General features: G+C 39.2%; 2 protein-coding genes across 6 annotated transcripts in view; one reads left to right on the top strand and one right to left on the bottom strand.

The window, feature by feature from the left end:
- Window positions 1-19,449, bottom strand: part of LOC119650660 (autophagy-related protein 16) — a 440,786-nt gene that overhangs the window by 180,041 nt on the left and 241,296 nt on the right. The window lies entirely within an intron of this gene.
- LOC119650659 overlaps window positions 1-19,449 on the top strand; it is a 220,773-nt gene that overhangs the window by 4,726 nt on the left and 196,598 nt on the right. The gene's annotated exons all lie outside the window — the stretch shown is intronic.

The raw sequence follows: 19,449 nt of genomic DNA on the forward strand, positions 1-19,449 counted from the left end.
TCGTGGGAAGCTATCTTATACCATGAGAATCGAGATGGCCCTCCAAAAACAACCTCAATCAATCCATGTAGGGAAAGGCGTGCATTTGTGCTTGTGCGGCAAATACTCAAAATAAATCCCACCAAATTTTTCGTTCCTTTGCTAAAAGCGGAGACATCATTCCTGAATTCCTTGTCAGAATGATCTCAAAAAATTATTGTTGAGCCTGAAGTATGTTTGCCAGCCAATCTTTGAAATGAAAACAATTAAAAGGCTTTCTTTTTAGACTTTAAATCTTTTTGTTTTCAAAATATGTACCGTATTTCAGAAACCATTCTCTCTCTCCCTCCCTCCCTCATCCCTTTTACAGTGCAAATTCCTCTCCCAGAAACTGTAGGTCCAATTTAGCTGATTCTGGAAACATTTGCCACACTTCGGGAACCATTTGGTGGTGGTTGCTTCAATTCTGGGAAAAGATCGCAGGTAAAAAAAGGAGAGATCTTTTCCTAAAAGATTTTACTATGAAGGAATTAAACTTGGTTTCAAATATAGAAGAAAAATACACCACACAGAACTGGGAGAAAATCCACCACTGAAGAAGTTATAAAATGGTTCCTGAAATATCGTACAACAGAACAGAAAATCGAAGCCTACACCGGAAGAGTCTTTCGATTATTTTCCTTAAAGCATGCTTGTCACAACCTTTTCAATCGTAAATATTCCGGAAATCTGAAGAAAAAACGCAGTTGCTAGTGCTTTCCGATCGATGGTACCGTCTTTGATGAGAATTGCTTGGGAGGTGCTTCACTTTACGCGATATTTTATAGTAGTGAACACATATTTGGGCGGGTAAAAGCCCGGAATGGAGATATACCATTCATTTCACAGCACTCAGCCTGTCAAAAGTGGATTGTCTAGAATTGTATTTTGATGTCCAAAATTTATTGTCACTTTCATTCCTTATTATTTGCCTGTACATCCAAAAGAGTATAAAAGCCAACTAGTGACTAATGAGCAAAGGAAATTCAACCGTATTTGAGGCCAATATAGAGATTTGCTAGCCTGCTTCCTTTTATCGCGGAATTGGACATTTCTATAGCCGGAAATCGAACAGAATCCTATACTGGTGTGGGTTCATTCTTGGGTACGAACCAAGCACAACCCCTTCGACATGCAGCCTTCACGTAAATGTTGGAAAAACAAGTGTTCGTAGGTATAAAACGAAGCCAAAAGACCTATTTGTGACAGAGACAGATTTTGGATTGACCAAACTTGACTCTATGATACAGTGCATATATTACACGAAAATCAGCCTAGTCCTTAATATGGAACCATAAAGGGGTTAAAAAGCGAGATAATCTCTAGATCGTAATCTAGCTTTCTCAAAACATAATCTTCCTTTTCTTCTTAACTTTTGTCCCATTCCGCAGCTGAGTCAACTAAGAAGATGGTTGGCTCCTTTTCTCGGTTGTACGCTTGGTTCGGTGGTCGCGGGAAGCTTTTAAATTACAATCAAGAGTATGAGGTCATTACTTCTATAGTCGGCTTTTCGTCCATTTTGCATTCACTGGAATGTTCAGACCTACCTTAACACGTTCTCACCAGTGAAGTGACGGAGGAGCGGTTGTGATATGCCTGCCACTTCGGATCGTGACAGATAGATATTTACTCCAGTGCACGAATTCTTCTGGTGGTAAGTGTTGTCGCAGGGCATACCAGATAAGCTTATGTTAAAAAGTGGGATATGGATTCCCAAGATCCCGGAAGACAATGCAAAGAAAGCGACACTTATCATGACATTTCCTTACGATTGGCCGTTAGCAGTTCAACAGCTCTTGACAAACCCAACTTGGTTAACGATGAAAAAATTCTTTGAACGAAAAAGGAATCTTTTCTATTGTTTTTGTCACTTTTGGAACCGAAGCTGCGAAACTATTCTGCACGTCACTTATGACAAATTAAGCCATTTTTTTGAGAATTCTCTCTCGGGCTCTTTAGCAAAACTTCAGTTTAAAGCCTTACCAGGAAAATGTTACATTAATCAACGGAAATCAGTGTCTTCTCGTTTGAAGATTTAATGGACAACCTCATATCCTTTGGATGCAATCTTGAGAAAAAAGTTAGATTAAATGTTAAGTTGAGTACTTTATTGGATTTAAGATTCGTTGAGTAGTTTTATGCTTTGACCTAATACGGAGTTACAAACAGAGGATATCTTTCATGCATGCTCGACAGAGAAAGCGTCAAAGTGACCCACATGAAGCTGAAAGAAATTCGTGAACATCCCTGGCTAGTTGAAGTTAATGCTTCTGCACTAATGTTGTGATTTTTCGTTGTTTCTTACAGAAGATGAAGGTGCGATCGCTGACAATTAGTTGAACGTCAGTTTCAGATCCTACTGAGCCTCTTTCGAATCATAAGGGTCTGTCTTTGTGCTTGTCCATTTGCAATAAACAGAATGTCTGCCGTAGTTTGTTTGGAATTACCTATCGAAGTTAGTTAAAAGGACAAAAATGTGAACCAGCCCTATTCCCCTATTCCCCATTGTTGAATATTTCGGAAAAAGGAGCCCGTTCGGTGCTGAAAGTGGGCAATCTTAGCTCCAAATGGATCACGAGCTTCCTCGTCTCGTGGTTTCTCATTTGATGGATAAATCGCAGTTCTTTGCAAAGGCTACTTGACAGTCACTAGCGAAGTGGGCCGATTTCCTTTTTCTTCTTTTCAAACTTTTGTCCTTTACGGGGTCGGTTTCGCCATTTTTCTCGGTCACAGGCTTGATCCTGGTGAAATCGAGAAATTGGAATGAACTTCTTTACGTCTTCCCCAACACAGACCTTCTCAATATCTCACTCTGTCAGACAATCAACGCTAGCAAAAACTTCAGGACTTAATATTCGCTGGGGTAGATTATCGACCTACATATATTTGATGCAGCCGAATGATTGGAGCTTTCTTAATTTCGTGATTCTGAATACTGAAAGCTACTTAATTGCGTCGAATTTGGCATTCTCCCGTTGCTTTAGTGGACCTAATTACGAAAATACCGCAAAATAGTTTAGAAAAAAGGCATTCTCTGGTTCCATGATTTTGGTACACTTCTAGTAGCAGAATCTAAATAAGCAACATATCATTGAGATATCATTGATCTTCCAAATCTTTCGGTGCCCATCACCTGCAATGATATTGTTTGGACTTTTAGGTAATGAGAAAAAATATGGAACTTGATGACGAACCTTGTGGTCCACTAGGTCAACTAGAAAAATTTTGATTAAATGGCTCTACTTTGTGACTGTGGTTGGCCAAAGATGTACTCTCAGTTGATTTATGGTTCCCTTATTACCGCATTCTTCACGATTGCTACTCGTGGGAATCTATTCCATGAAAAGTTTGTATAACTGCATTGCTTCAGGGAAGCTATGATTAGTCTAATAAATCGGATTATGTTCCGTTCGATTTGAAACAATGCGTGCAATAAAAAGATAATTGAAGGAAATAAAGAGATTTTTAAAATCTAGGTCAAAAATTATGATTCCTACATTGTACATGCCAGAAACTGATATTTTTTCCGAAAAGCATCTATCATCAAAATCTTTGGTCGCACTTGTTATCCCATTAATTCCAAACCATGTTAATATTTTCAACACACTTTTTGGCCCCTCACCAGACATCAATTCAAAGAAATTACACAAATCGTACCGCTACCAATACCCGCTATCTGCCTTCGAACCAGACTAAATAATTTTCCCCAAAAATTCATTTCAAATTCAAATCGAATGAAAAAACGGTAAATAGCATTGAATATTTAAAACAAAACGTTCAAATAAATATTTAATTTCTTTCAAGAGATTGAAAAAATAGAAAAGGAATCTGAAAATCTTTTGAAAGAAAAAAAAATCTGCAAACAAATTTCTATCCATGCTAATAACAGATAATGAATGCACAAGAAAAGATACGGAAAAAATACGGAATTTGAAATTTATGTCATTGGGTGATTTCTTAGCTTGTTTGTGATGTTGCATTTTATTCAAAAATATCTGAAAAAAATAGAAAAGAAGGGGAAAAAGATAAATAATATGCGAATCCGAAACTTTCTCATTTTGTTTAGTGCATTTATCACACCTTTTCTACCTCCGTTCTTCAGTCTCCTATCGTTTTATCCGGAATATCTTCAGATTCACGGAATATCTTAGATAGGAACCAACCATCAATCGACATTCGGAAGAAGAAATAAAACAAAATCTTAAAATCTTCAAACTTGAAATTCAAATTTCATTCCAAATTGAGAAAAAATATCTAAAAATCTATCGGATTTTAGCGTTTAACGGATATGGAAATTGACGCTTTTGTTCTGCTCTGCGTTTAGTATGTAGCGTACTAGATGAGTTAGGCTACAGATACTGGAGATGCTGGAGATACACACTAACCATTTGAAATGGTCCATATCTACCGCAGCCGCATGAGCAGCAACAAATACAATTGAATTTATCTTTTTTTGTGGTCAAGATGTTGGGGAAAATATTTGCTTTGGTTCAATTTGCTTAGTTGGACTTTTTTATATTTAGATCCAGACGAAGTAGATGGAGGACGGAGAGGGTCCAGGGAGTGGAGCGGCAAAGCCACTGATTCATTTAGAGATTATTGAACTTTTTTCACCAAAGATAGCAATATTGCGGGAGATTATGACTGATGTGAGGTGATAAGTGAAGTTTGTTCCAATTTTTTCTAGGTCTGGGTAGTGGTGGATAGTAGACGAGGTGATTTCGGCATGGGTTGTCTGAAAAGATGGGAAAAAATTGTTTTGATCAGGTTGGTGGGGTTTTTAGTACGGTGAGCTTGATGTGGTTAGCGACAGGTGTAAACTAGGAAAAACCGGGGGCCAGTGTATGTCAACGCCTTCAGTTTGGAGAACGATGAAATTAATAATAATAATAATCGTTGGCGCAACAACCCATATTGGATCAGGGCCTTGAAGTGTGTTAGAGCACTTCATTCAAGACCGTAACGGTACACTAGGAGGCAATGTGGTCAGCATTGCGCTCGCCCGAGATTATTACCCTGATCCCCCGATGAAATTGCTCAGTGAAAACTAGCAGATAGAAAGCAGAACTCTCCTCTTTGTAAGACAATTAGAGTCACCAGTTTTTTGCGGACCAAAAATTGAAGAAAACGAAAGGAATCAAGGTGTAAGTTTTGTTCAAATCAAGGCCGAGCGATATTCCCAATAAGAGGTCTTATCCAGTTTTTCTGGGATAGAACCACGTATCTTTCAATTAGTTCGTTTCCGAATGATTTCTCCAGAATTACACGAGAAGAATGCCACCGTTTCAGCATATTTTGGAGATGAAGGCGAGTCCTAAAAAAATTAAGATTGTGGTTTCATTTGAGACATTATCTACGATCTAGAACCTTCCATAAGATGTCAACCTAGGCAACTACTTCGCTCTAACCAATGTCTCACGGAGAGAAGTAAGGAAAGTGATGAGAGCAGAGGAAGGCGGAGAGAAGAGAGGAGAACGGAGAGAAAAGAGGAGAACGGAGGGAAAAGAGGAGAGGTTGTGTGTGAGTGCAAGAATTATTTGACTGAATATTGGCTAGAATTTCAAGCCACTGTTGCTTTTTACCTAGAGAAAAGCTTAAATGGCAGCCAAAATCGGAGTTTGACAGGCATTTCCCATTGATAAATGCGAAAAAAGCGGAGAAGGCATTTATCTCTATATGCGCTGTAACGTTCCTCAAACATGCAGTCTGAATCAAAGAGACGTCAAATCTTAAAACAGTCTAAGAGCCTTCTATGATGTATAATAGATCATCCTGAATTTCCCGGGATGAAGTCTATAAATCTTCTGAATATAAGTACTCTTTCCTGAACCTTCTCAACACGTCCATATGGATCCCCGATTTCCGAATCGAAATATGCTCTACTATCGAGTGGTTCATATGAAAATTAGTGCGGTATTGGGACGAGGACACTCAGGTAAAATTTATAGAAAAGACGCCTTTCCGTCTTTTTCTGTTAGGGTTGATGGTAAAATGTTCGACCCTCCTACATTCGTAATTCAATGCCGACGAATACAGGCCAGAAATTCAAAAAAGGAGTACTTGAAAGGTTGTAAGTGACTCTCGAATTCTCTGGTCTTACTTATACATTGCTCCATGGAAAACCTGAATAGACTCACCCATATGCTGTGAACAAAACACTTAGTCTTCATCGAAAAATTAACTGAATTCTTACTTAAAAGTCAGTGAACTACCTTGTCACGACTGTGATCCTGAGGTGCTACCTACCACCATATAATCGCTCTTATTCTTCGCTGAGATATCAACACTAGTCAATGGGTGCTTCCACACCTCTAGCAATGAACCCTGGCTTTTTGGTGACTCTACAACTGAATATAATATTATACTTGCACCCACAAAAGAATTTCTTGTCAGGCATTCAGTAACCTACTTGCCAAAGGGGCAACACGTCTGCGTACACCGCATAATTTCGAGGACCAGGCAAGAATTTTTCTTCGCAAATTAACCCGAGACGCCCCAAGAGCTGAGAAGATAAGAAGAAAACCAAGGATAAGGACTTTTTGAACGATTAAATATTAGACGGGTTACGTAGATATAAGGAGGACATCATGGCCGATGCTATATAATTTCGAATTGGATTTCGCTACTAAAAAGTTGCTTATGCAGGGGAAGAATTCAAGAAATGAATTTCAAGAACATGAGAATTTGATGCAGATATCAGAACATACCCCACCTCACTTCCTGTCATTTTTTTAATTACTTACCTACCGAAGGAGTCTACCAGTAACGTTTACTTTCCTGTCCCCAAATCTGCGGTACACGCTCTCAAATTGGCGCCACAATTTTTGGCAAAGCATTTGAACCAGTGACTGTGTGATGGTCGAGTAAATTCAGCATCAACCTTTCGATCATGTTACCCCGGGTTCGTATCCCGGTTTGTTATGGATGTTTCTGTTTGGCTTTGTGTTGACCCGCTATTGTAAGCTTATCACTTGCACCAGCGTTAAGTGTGATGACAACGAAACCGAAGCACAGAGAAAGAGACTGTGACCTATACTTCACAAAGGAGTGAAAAGGAGACACCTTTTGTATTTTCTTGGAAGTTAAGCCTTCGTATGGAAAATTGTAAACCGTAAAAACATGACAAACAAAACAAAAAATAGGACCTTTCGAGTACCAGGAGGTTCCACCTTGACACAAACATCCACATCGGGACAATGTCAATGCAGACCAAGTTGTTAGTAAGAAGTCAGACTTTTTGATGGCTATACCTGATATTGCCTGTTTCGTCGCGTCATTTGGGAATATTTGAGTTTGCAGCATACATATCCTACTTCTACCACTCGACCGTTCTCTTTTTAATTTTTCTTTGTATTTTTGTTAGATTTGATCCATAGGTCCTATTATCATGCTCCAAATCAACAAGTCCTGCCATGTGGATGAGAACTGATGATTTTACGTGCTACTTTCCTTTATGAGTAGGTTAACAAATAGTGAGCACAAATCAGTCAGCGTCATTCACCACTTTTTTTAATCGCAGATGTGCTTCGAAGAGAGAATTTTTGCCAAAGTTCTTCTGCTTTGACGAGAATTCGGTCTCCATACCACAAAAATGAATCATATTCCTCAAAGAGTTGTGAAAATATAGATGCTTAGCATTAGGGTCCTGAACTGTTGAGTTTTTCAAAATATCCTTCAGGCTTCTGAACTAATGTTAGCACTTTCTTTCGCTTAATAGAAATTAAGGGTAGGCACCTCGTCCTGACCCTAATCTGGGGACCGAGAAATACGGGAAAAGGTTTCTTCCCAATTTGTCCGGTCCGTCAACAGTTTCAGGATTCTCTCAATTTTTCAATTACGATTTTGCTTCGACGAAGCTCAGGCCTGAGGAATGCGATTACCGCATTTTTTATAGTTCGTACCTATGACGTGTTTGCGAAGATATGCAAGGGAGCGCTCAACACCTGTAATAACTTTATTCAACACTGCTCCCACGGCAGAGGTGAGGCAGCGTCTCGTGAGTTTACTCTGCCTAGGGCCAAACCGCAAGTTGTCCTTTTACCCAATCAAGGTCTAACCAAAAACACTACTTTATCTAATTCAAACGACGTATTTCCACCTCCCTGCCAAACCCGTACTTTGGTCCAAAACTGTCAAGGTTACTTCGAAAAAATGTGCGGAACAGCATTTCCTAGTGCTTTTTGGAAGAAACATGGGAATAGGATGACGAAGACCTGAGAAATCGAGAAATTGAAGGAGGGCCAGATTAGCAATACGAATCGGGAGCTATTAAATTTTTCAAGTGGATGATGTAAAAAGAGGAACTGAGAGGAACCGAGTGCTGTATTTAGACACTGGGTCCAATAACGCTCCCAGTGATAGTTTCATTCGATCTAGACAACTCGCAATAGGACACACCACGGTATTCTTACATTTGAAGTTGGGGAAAGCTGACTTTGCCGTTGACGTTTACTTTGTTGGAGCATCCGTTAGTACTTTTTATTCTTGGGGTCCTTTATTACAAGGCGTAATACGATGCGAAAATCCTTCCATTCTCTGTTGTTGACGCAGTTTGTTGCCCAAACGTAAAGGCACGCCTTTCAACGTCTCTCAGCTTCAAGTCATACGTGACTCAATATATTTTATTTTGAGCTATTCCTAACCCATAACCATAGGAAGACTTATAATTCGCTCGTCAGGTCCCTTTCAATAATTCAGCAAGGTCCAATCATTCAGGTTTTCCTTAATGAACTAATGACTCCAATTTTGTGTCTTCGAACGAAGTCGGTTTTCCGGAGTGATCATTGTCTTTCACGTCGAAATGACTATCTTCAAAGGGCTTAAATCTATCACGATGAGCCGCCTTACAAAGATCAGTTCCACCACACGCTTCTGGAAGGATTGTAGGGCTTTTAGCCGCATATGTTTTTAAATTGAAACAAAGAAATGATACCTTTCCCAAAAGATATTAATTTGACGTAAAAACGTACATTTAAAGGTGAAAAAAATATTGCGCGAATACAAAGTAGTTGAAATTTGGGGAATATTTGTTAGCATGTGAGTTAGCAAAAAGGAAAGAAATTTCCGTTTTTAGCTAAAACTGTTCGGAGTCCTCTTGATAAGCCAGGAAATCATACTGGCGAAGGAGACAACTAGTTCCCGAAACACGATTCAGGTGACAGTTGGCTACCGAAATACGATGAAGGGGACAGTTCGTTCCCCCAGCACGATTAAGGAAACAGTGGGTTCCCAAAACATAATCAAGGAATCAGTTGGCTCCCGCAATAAGATGAAGGAGACAGTTAAGTTGCGGAATATGATGAAACGAAGTTGGTTCCCGAAATATAGTGTTTGTCTAACTTCAGTCAAAAATATTAGCCTTGCTATGAATATTCAAGTATGATCTATATATAGGTCATAAAGGACTACGTATGGCTTTTCCATGTGGCAATTTTGACCAGCACTTAAACCTGAGCTAATAAGGTGCATGAAATTCCTTACAAAAATTGGCCTAGATCGGACACAGGTTGTTGCAACCACGAGAAGTGGTTTCATAGTCAGCACTGACAATTTTGAACTGAGAACAACAAGCAGCACTTTTGCCATGAACTGAATCTTGAGCAATGGTTTTGAGACCATCCATTATGGCGTGGTATATGACTGAGAAAGGAATGGTGTTAGCAGGCTTTGTTTCGTCTGACTCGAATGACTTTAGATGAGCATGTGGTCCTGGGTGGACTTCTGTCGATTTCAAGAGCACAGTTGAAGGATTCAGTTTTCCTTTTGGGTAGACATTGAAAGAATTAACCCGGGCATCCAGGCAACAATGTGATGATTGAGTTCGTTAAGCGTCTGCCGCTTGATCTTTTTGCCCTGGTGGCAAATTTTGTTTCGTCATAGATATTTGTGTTAGTCTTCGAACTTTCTTGTTACTGTGGGCGTATCCTTGAATAGTGAGACTATGTGGATTCTTTATACTTCAGAAGAGTGGACCGGAGACATAATTCCAGGTGTAGATAAGTGGCCTCCTCAAAATTGATGCCTGCTTAAGAAGAAAGCCGGCGAAGATAGGTGCGGACAAGCGCCGCTGGGAACAATCTGTACTTCTTATCTGGGTATGTCATACAATATACGTGAATAGTTTCCTATTTGAACGAAATAATGCCTGTCTGAGTTTTCAACCTAAAGAAGCTCTAAGCATCATATTTTTTTAAGTAAACGGGCAAAGATGTTAGTTTACTTCTAAACGGAGAGAGTGAGTCCAACTTGATGAGGGAGTTTATTGTTTTGTTGGATAGAATCGTGATTGCAGTGTCCTTTTATGCGAGGAGTGTACGTAAGGTCAATTTGGATGATGCCGATCATCGAAAAGTTACGTTTTCCAAAAATTTCGCAAAGTTGGATTGATGAAACGTTCAAACTTCACTATTAGTGCTGATTTCATCAGTCAATGGGGTGGAAGTTTCAGAAGAATAGGAAGCCGGGTCACGTGGTAATGATAATACCAGCATTATGGAACGCGACTAAAGGATAGGCCGCAGAGAAGCCGTGAGATTCTATCGACAAAGCTCCCTTCCTCTTTTTACAATGTGGCAGGACACTGAAGGATTAGCAGCACTTTCAAGAAATACATATTTGCCACAATTTGGGAACTGAACTTCTTCTTCATGTTCATCCAAAATTTAAGCCAAAACATTCTTACTTTGAATAAAGGAGCAACTTCGAGTAACTTCAACTTTCCCATAACCATCTTGCAAGTCGATAATTTGATAGTGAAGTTCACAGAGTCACCTATCATCCATCATCCCATTAACCTTAAACTAACAAGTTTTAATCTCATCTCACCTTCACCGAAAGTGGAAGGAAACATCAATCGCATGTTCAAAATTATCTAGGCAAGGGTACTTACTCATTACGTACACGAAACTTTTTTTTCACCGGGCATCCCATCACGGCTAGAAGACACGAAGAACTTTCCTACCAAAAGATGGAAGCCACCAGCAAGGGGGGACACAATAGCTTACTCAGCTACCTGTTCTGCAACATCCACATTCATACATTCCATAAAAGTTTAGAAAAAAACATAAAAAAGTACAAAAATTTCACTAATCTTGCACTACCCATGCATCTATCTTGCATAGATGAAGATTTACATAAAATAAGTAAACTCATCTCCTCTGCATCCATCCAACATAATCTATCCATCATTGATGGCAGCATCCGTCGATGTGCAGACCAACAAGTAGTAATTTCTTGTCGATTTCAACATGATTCTAAGTTTATATGATAATCATAACGAACGTTCACAGATACAAAATTGTATCTCGTATACTATTTGGTACTAATTATTTCATACAGGTGTATCTATTAATCGGGTGGAAACATGTTAAGTGATTAATTCATGTATGTGGAATTATTGTTGGGTGAACCGTTAATCGGGGGATAAATGATTAGATTTTTCTGGTTTTTTCTTCATGCAGTATCTAAGTTGGATGCTGTTCATCTGTTCTATTTGTAGATACACTTAGCAAGTACAGTTTGGTGTAAAAATGATAGAAAGAATATCTGTAGGTCGTTAAAGTACCACTATAAATTGGAATGTATTAGAATGATCGTTTTATAGTGATTTAGAATAGAAATAGTTTGGCTATTGTGAGCTATCAGATAGATTCTGTATCTTTCATACGGATTTTAGGAGACTGAATTCTAAAAGATACGGAATTGTATTGTATGGATTTTGAATGGAATGGAATTGGTTATGGAATTTGTCACGGATCATGCAAGTAATATTTATGGAGTCTTACATAACTGGTATGGAAGACGTGCCACTGGGAAATGGATTTAATTTGAATGAGTTCCAACTCGAAGATTGGCTGTGATTTACAGCTGTCAAAACAGGAAACGAGAAATGGGCATTTTCATAAGTCACAATCAACCTTTCAATACTCATCTTATTGGGGAAGTGAAGAAAGGGTTTATCGACTTCTTTGATAGTCAGAAAGCCTAGTCTGGCTCTCATTCATATATTTCTGACTACATTTAAGGCAGCCATTTCTCTTTATATTTGTGGAGAATATGTTGGAGAAAATTGAGCAATTTGGTACAACTCCGTTAGTTTCTAGCAAGATTTTTAAAACAGAAAATTATATTGTTATTGACTAATTGCAATCTAGAACATTTTTTATCAAGTTTAAGAGCTGAATTTCTTTGTGGAAGAACTCTAGACCACACTTAAGCCTCAAACTAAAATTAACTCTACACAGCATCTCATCACCTACTTTACCCACTTCATCAAACCTATCCCAAGCCCAATCATCACCACCATCGCATATTCACATCGTTCCAACTCCTACAAGTTAATTTACTCAACCTTTAACCCGACACCTACCAAACTAATTTATTACAAGTGATTTCAATCTCCACTTCTCTTTCAATTTCCTCATTTCATATTGATTTCATATTTCCCGTACACATGAGAGGAGAAAAATGTCCAACTTCTCACCAATTTCAAACCTCCACAGTCTTCAAACTGGCCAACAAGCCTCACCAAAGTATCTCTACTAACAATCGGACAAAATAGATAAAATTTCACTCATCCAATCCAAGTTCTTCCATTTAAGTGTATGTACAATGATATTATTGGTATCTTGATATCCGCGGACAGCAAGAGTCACACTCTAGTCCCAGACAAAACTTTATAAGATACAAGACACATATTGTTATTTTCTCTTCCTGAAAATTGTTGTTGCTGATGCTGTTGTTATTATTGCATCCAATCTACCCAATGTCTCGATTCTATTCGGACTCAAACTGCTATTTATCTTGACCTCATCAGTTAAGAAGTGCCACGAGAATTATTTTCATGATTTCATGATCATTCCTTGTCCCAATTTTATGTAACTTGTCCCTCTCTTACACTCTGTATTTGCAAAAGATACTTAATTCAATAAAAAAGTATCTTTTTCACCTCTTCATAATTTTCGTAGATTGAATTTATCTTATTTTTGTTGGATTTGTATGGGTATATGCATATCGTGTGGTTTGCAACATAAACCAAGTGGTATGTCCCGGGACTAAGAGGTTTTGTCTTTACTCGCCCAATATGCAATGGCCCCTTGTTGTCTTCGAAATTGATGTAATCTGAGATGATGACCGGAGTCATCAGTGTCGTTCATCGCAAACAATATGTCTTGTCAGGTTGGTTTTCCGACAATGTATTTGGTCTTGCTCACAGCGGGATGGTGTAGGGGATGGAGGGAACCAAGATTGCGCATACTTAGAGAGAGGCTCAGAAGTTAAGGCCAGTAGATTAGCTGAAATAAAATGTGAATATTACTGAATTGTTCCGCCGTTTTTGGGAGCAATAACTGAGGATCCCTGGTGAGGCAGTCACAGTGGCTGAAGTTTTCATATGTTGATATTTGTGACCTAGTACGTGACGCAGTAGGCTAATGGAATTTAGGGAATAATATTCATGTGAAGCGGAACCAAACGATAACAGCCTAAACCTCCCGTTGCTAGCACAAAACCGTAGGCATATTTTAGGTTAAAATACTGCCACCGCTGCATCCATTTCGGAATATGATGCAAAAAGTTGAACTACTCTCTTTTTCTCAAGCAGAGGCTCATTACTTCAACATGTCAATCGCAAGCGCAATTAGATACGCACAAAGGCGGCGAGGAATGTAAAATCTACCATGAATCTTGGTAACACTTTTGACTTTATCTATGGGCACAAAATAAGTAATTGAAGGTCGGGACGACATGACCACTGCAAGTGGCGCCCAACGTAGGGGCCAAAAAATGTCGGTTAGCTGAAGATGGGACTCACAAAGCAGTCTGTTTTCTTCACAGTTGACGAACGTGGATTGTTAGCAAATTTTCAAAGCGTAAATTCGTTTTTGGGCAAGAACTAAAGATTTCACCCCAGTACCGATCACACGCTTCCTGTAGAAAGTTCTGGTTCCCGAAATGCAGTACCTTCATTCAGGATAGGAAGGGGTATGAACTCAAAGTCTTTCATTGCGCTAAAATTGCCTTATCCTTCGGTTCGCGGGACATATTTAGTAATGAATAGGTTTCTCGTCGCATTCTGTAGTTAAATAGATTTCGGGGGCTATCCAAGTTCCCCACGTAGAGTGCAGTTTCCTTGACTTTCCCGTAGTAGCACACTATAAGCAGTTGGTTTTTTTCGTGTTTTCAATTGAGGCTTTATCCTTAAATACATGGACCTTCAAAACTACACGCTGGCAGATTTGTTCGTCTATGTTTCCTACAAGGGCCTTTTCTTACTCTTTCTAGTAAAATAACAAACCTTTTTACTCATCCTCAGTGAATTTGAGGGTATCTTTTATCTATTAGTTTCAAGGACACCAGAAATCTATTGAGGATACCACCAGATATCACGATTCACTCACGATGTATGCTATCCTCTAATAAATTGAACAAACACTACATTCCTGGGGCATGAACCGTTCCGAAAGTGACCGTTAGCTTCTGTCACATTGTTTTCTCTACCCAGCGGCACATTGCACCACTTGCTTTAGGGAAACGTGTAGGGATTCAGTTTTTCTAGAGAGACTGACGCCAGAGAGCTTTTGGGGATATCGAATTGGTGGACCTCGGCGCAAAACCGGGATGTGTGGAGTTCCTTATTAAGGCAGGCCTAGATCGGATACCGGTAGTTGCGCCGTTGATGATGATGATGATTGAAGTATCAATGCCCAGAATTGAAAAAAATTCCAGTAAGACTATTTTTCTTTTGAAGATGCTGGGAGTCATGAGTCCGCACCCATTTGATGACCGACTCCTCTTTTTTGGGTTAAACACCCAAACTTTCCAAAAAAGTTGACTGACGGTTTTGTCCAAGGCATAGGCAACTCATCAGACGCTGGCTCACCTCTGCCTTGGAAGCAGCGCGGAAAATGTGGAGGTTTAACCTTAAAGCGAGTAATCCGAGGACCACAAGAGAGGAAGTAAGTTGCTTTCCAAGTGGTCCGGTCCGTCATCAAGTGGGTGCGGACTTAGGACTCCCAGCATTCTCAACAAAAAAATTCACTTCGGCCTGGTTTCGGTCTTCACTCATGTCGTGTTTGCGATTATACATAAAAGGAGCGATTACCACCTGTCGCTACTTTTGGTCACGCTGCTCCCAGGGCAGAGGTGAGTTAGCGTCTTCCCTGAATGAAACCGTCAGACAAATTTTTTCTACAAGATTAATTTGGGCTGTTCCATCGGACAAGGAATCGAAGGGACCAATTTGCCCCCTAGTTGTATACAATGTAACCTGTATCCGCCACTTCCTCTTTGGGAAACTAATTTGAGTGATACCTTTCTGAGTTGTCCTTAACTAGAACTGACGAGAAATATTTCTCTGTGTATACGCCTACTGTGCGTGATTTTTGTAGGTGAGCTAATTACTATTCTAACGAATGAAATATGTTAGTCAAACTTCGAACCCCCCCCCCCCACCCCCCAAAAAGGAAACTCACAACGATATCTAGTTGAATTGCATTCAAAACTAGCGTCAGGTTTTCCTCCGGGCCGTCATTTGCTGGAATTACATCTAATTCGGACGCCAATACAGACTGTTTGGCATGCGAACGGTAAAAGGTCACAATACTATCAATGCCCAGGTTTGGAAAAAAACGCAGAAAAAGTAAGCCTCGACCAAGCCTTTTTTGAACCGATCGATTTCGATTTTAATAAATCTGCCTTGCTAGATTTGCCCCAACTGTTGCACTTAGAAACCAATCCTTACAGCCGTATGGCCATTACCCTTGACACTGTGATAGGACGATAGCGAATTTTCGATGAAGTAGACTCGAGCAAGTGATAATCTAAGCACTTAACACTTCACGTTCGCCATTACCATTGTCAGCTACTATGCAACTATCGACTATTCCACTGGTTCTCACCGGTAGACCCAGCCAGAACCTTCGGCCATAAGCTACTCCTTCGGCCATATCCTAGTCTCGAGTATGAAGGTGTAAGAATTGATAGTCATTGGGGTAGAGAGCCGTTCAGATTTGGGTTCTGTAATAAAGATCGTCTGTGACTGGGGCTTGTAAGCGCTGAGCGTGAACGGTTCCCGTAAATCATTAACAATATTTTAAACCACTTTCAGAGATCTAAGTTCACCTCAATGATGATGTGAGGGATGCGGTTTATCAAATAATACTAAATGGATAGTCCAAAAAGGAAGACAAACTTCAGTTTTAGGGTGGATCTGCCCGCTCAATATATTTTCGAATAACTTACCTTTTTTAGGTGAAAAAAGTCAATTAATTGAGGCAGATCCGCAGGACGGCAAAAAATAGGTCTGAGGTGAAAATCGTGTGCCCTCTTTTCCCCGCCAAAGAATCCCCTCTCCCTTCTCACGCTCTCCCCTAGCTTATCAGGACTTCACTGATGACATTTTGGTCACACAGAAAAGCCGCCAATGCTGGTCGATTTTTTTTTGTAAATATCTGATGAACTAAGATATGCTGGAGGTCAAAAGATAGTTCTGAGGATATATTTTCTCATCTGTTGATTGGCACGCGCATTGATTTACCACGAGGTCATGCAGTAAACACGGAGAAGTGCTGAAAATTGGCCGGGCCAATGAAAATCAGGCTTGTGGGTCTGGCAGCACGTCAACGCTTTTCCATAGGAGTGACTGTCGAAAGGCACTTGAATATCAGCTAATTTGGTAGAGTGAGTGATGTTCAATCCGCATTCGCTACTAAGGGCCCAATGCAAGAGAGTCGCGTGCTTTTCCGCGCGGAATGTAAAAGTCAAAAAATCTCTGATGAGTAATTTTTAGGGGAAAAACTTGGTTTCCTTTTTAAAAAAAAGCTTAAACACCATATCCTCTCTAAAATATCCTTATCATCTGAGTACTTGCCAAGATAAGGTCATTTATCGACTTTTACATTATCGATATCGTAGTAGTTCTTCCGATTCAGGATCTATGAAACCTATAGCCTTAACTTCCTTTATGCCTGAATATTTTTAAATTAAATAATTGGGAACCTAAGATTGGTGTCGTTCGGCTGTTGGTAAACCTAGATTGCTTGTAGCTGAAGGACTGCTAATTTCCATGAGCCCTAGTCTGAATTGCTGAAACAGGAAGGATTGGCTTGACTGAATGCCGGCATCAAAAGAATCTCAAGTGATGCGCCAAAGGGCTAAAAGAAGAAGGTTTTATACTTACGAGGAAAAAAAACCCTGGTATACTCTCTAGGCGGAAATTCGATATCCATTACAGGAGACAAAAGTGTGCAAATAAAGTTGGTAGTTGCCCTTAAAACCCTGTTTCGCGCTGAAAGGATCAAATATTTGCGAATATTCAGCCCTTGGAAGTAAATGAAGTTGACTGATCCTAATGGTCTTTTGCATGTTCAAAAGCTCAAGAGTTCCTCGCTAAAGGATTCGTCAAGCTATGCATATACGAACCATTTGTCATTTTCCGATTTGGAACGTTTTTTCCTTCGACTTGTAACTAAAACATCAGAGCTTCACTAACGAGGGATCTTATAGGACAACGTGTACATCTTCCTAGGACTCCAGGAGCACGACTTGAACATATTAATCAACATTCCAGTTTCACTAGTTAAAAGGCAATCAATCGCACTCAATGTTTCCCCCATAATTAAGATTCTTATCTGTCAATTTAAAGCCAATATCTAACTCCATATAACATTACCGAGAGTGCTCCTATCAATCCTTTATTTTGCTGTAAAAACATCCATTAAAGGCTTGCGTCTGATATAATAATTAAACCCAACAAAAATGTAAAATCACGTTTACATCTCTTCTACTAATTACACTTTGTATCCATTTTCCTGTGCTACTGTGATGCTTCCAGACAAAAGCAAAAAGCCATGGCGAGGATATCCTTGCTTGTTTTTATCTCCCAACCTGTACCTGAACCGTACAAAAGGAACAAGAAGAATTAATCAAACTCAGGCATTGGCTAACTGCTATGTATCTTGGAAGTGCCCTAAACTGCTGTAGATAAATAATACTAAAAAAAAATAATACTAAAAAGATGAGCGGAGAGCAAAGTCACTGATAGACGGCATAATTTTTTTGTTTATCTCATAATGACAGTCATTAAGTATGTATTTCGTTTTTATGTAATTGCAGGTTTTAATTACACTTAAAGAGTCCTTGAACGGTCCGTCTCGAAGCTAACTAGTGGAAAAAGGCACGCACAGACGTTGAACCATTGCAATCTTTCCAGATCCCTTGGTTTTTCTATTCTATTCTTCTAAAGATACTCTTAGATGCATTGACAGATAGTAAGATACATTTGTTTCACTTAAAAAGATGTCTTTGCTGCTTACAATAGAAGAAAAAAATGCATGATCTTGATCCTCGTCTTTGATAGTTTTCATAGTCGACCGACATATTGAATGTTTGTTTGCCCCATTTTAGAAGGAGATCTTAAACCACATATAAACTAGGTTTTTCATCTCTCCATCTTACCTGTGTATCTTTCTTTACACAGAACTGGTATTTTATTTATCATTTTAATAGAAATGAATTCTGAAAGACTGGTATCCGTTGTTTGATCTGAAAATTGGAGTTTAGAGCAAAGAATCGCACCAAGCGAGAAGAAACGTTAAAAGCCATGTTTGCGTATGTAAATAAAATGTTAGATTAGAGATCTATGAATATCACATTATCCTATTTACGTTTGTTTGTTAGTTATCTCTTCAGTTAGACAAATATGTATGAAATGTACGTAATAAGTGTCTATGGAAGTTGGTTTATACGTTTAGATGCATCTACATATTTACGAGTACGTATTGTACGTCCGAATAAGAACTGCATGGTTCGAAAAACTTGTTCTAAATCTTTTTCTACAAACTGAATCCACACAGATTTATGCGTGTTGAATAAAGGAATCATTAAAGTGATTTATAACCATAAATGCATCCATTTGAACTGCTTCAGGTATTTAATTTAATTCAATTCAAGAAGTTTTCCGCTTTGGGGTCTAATTTGGATGGTTATGATGCGCTGGAAGCAGAACATTATAATAGAATGAGGGATAGATATCATTTTGAGGCAAATATTATAGGAAGGGAATTCCGGAAATTAATTTAGAAGCTCGGAATAATCAAAAATTGGGGTTCCAGTAGGTAAATTATGGCGTCCAGAAGGTTGGTTGTGCTTCAGCCTTGTTAGGAATTATTAGGCCTTCTCGCACTCGAAATATGGGGAATGACCTTTTGATGCTAAGTCTTGAATAGACTATTGTTATCTTTCTAGATAGATATGGACTTGAAACATGTGTGCTTGTTATATGTTCCTGCACGAAGCTTGAGGGTCCAGAACCGAAGGGAATCACAATGTTCTAAAGTGACGCAACACTTTCAATCCATTGTTCAGATGAGCTGGTCCAGGCCAATACCTTCTAATTGATTTGACATGTTGTACGTAACGCAACCGCTATTGAAG

Source organism: Hermetia illucens, chromosome 3 (assembly GCF_905115235.1).
Source record: "Hermetia illucens chromosome 3, iHerIll2.2.curated.20191125, whole genome shotgun sequence".
In the NCBI taxonomy this organism is placed as follows: Eukaryota; Metazoa; Arthropoda; class Insecta; order Diptera; family Stratiomyidae; genus Hermetia; species Hermetia illucens.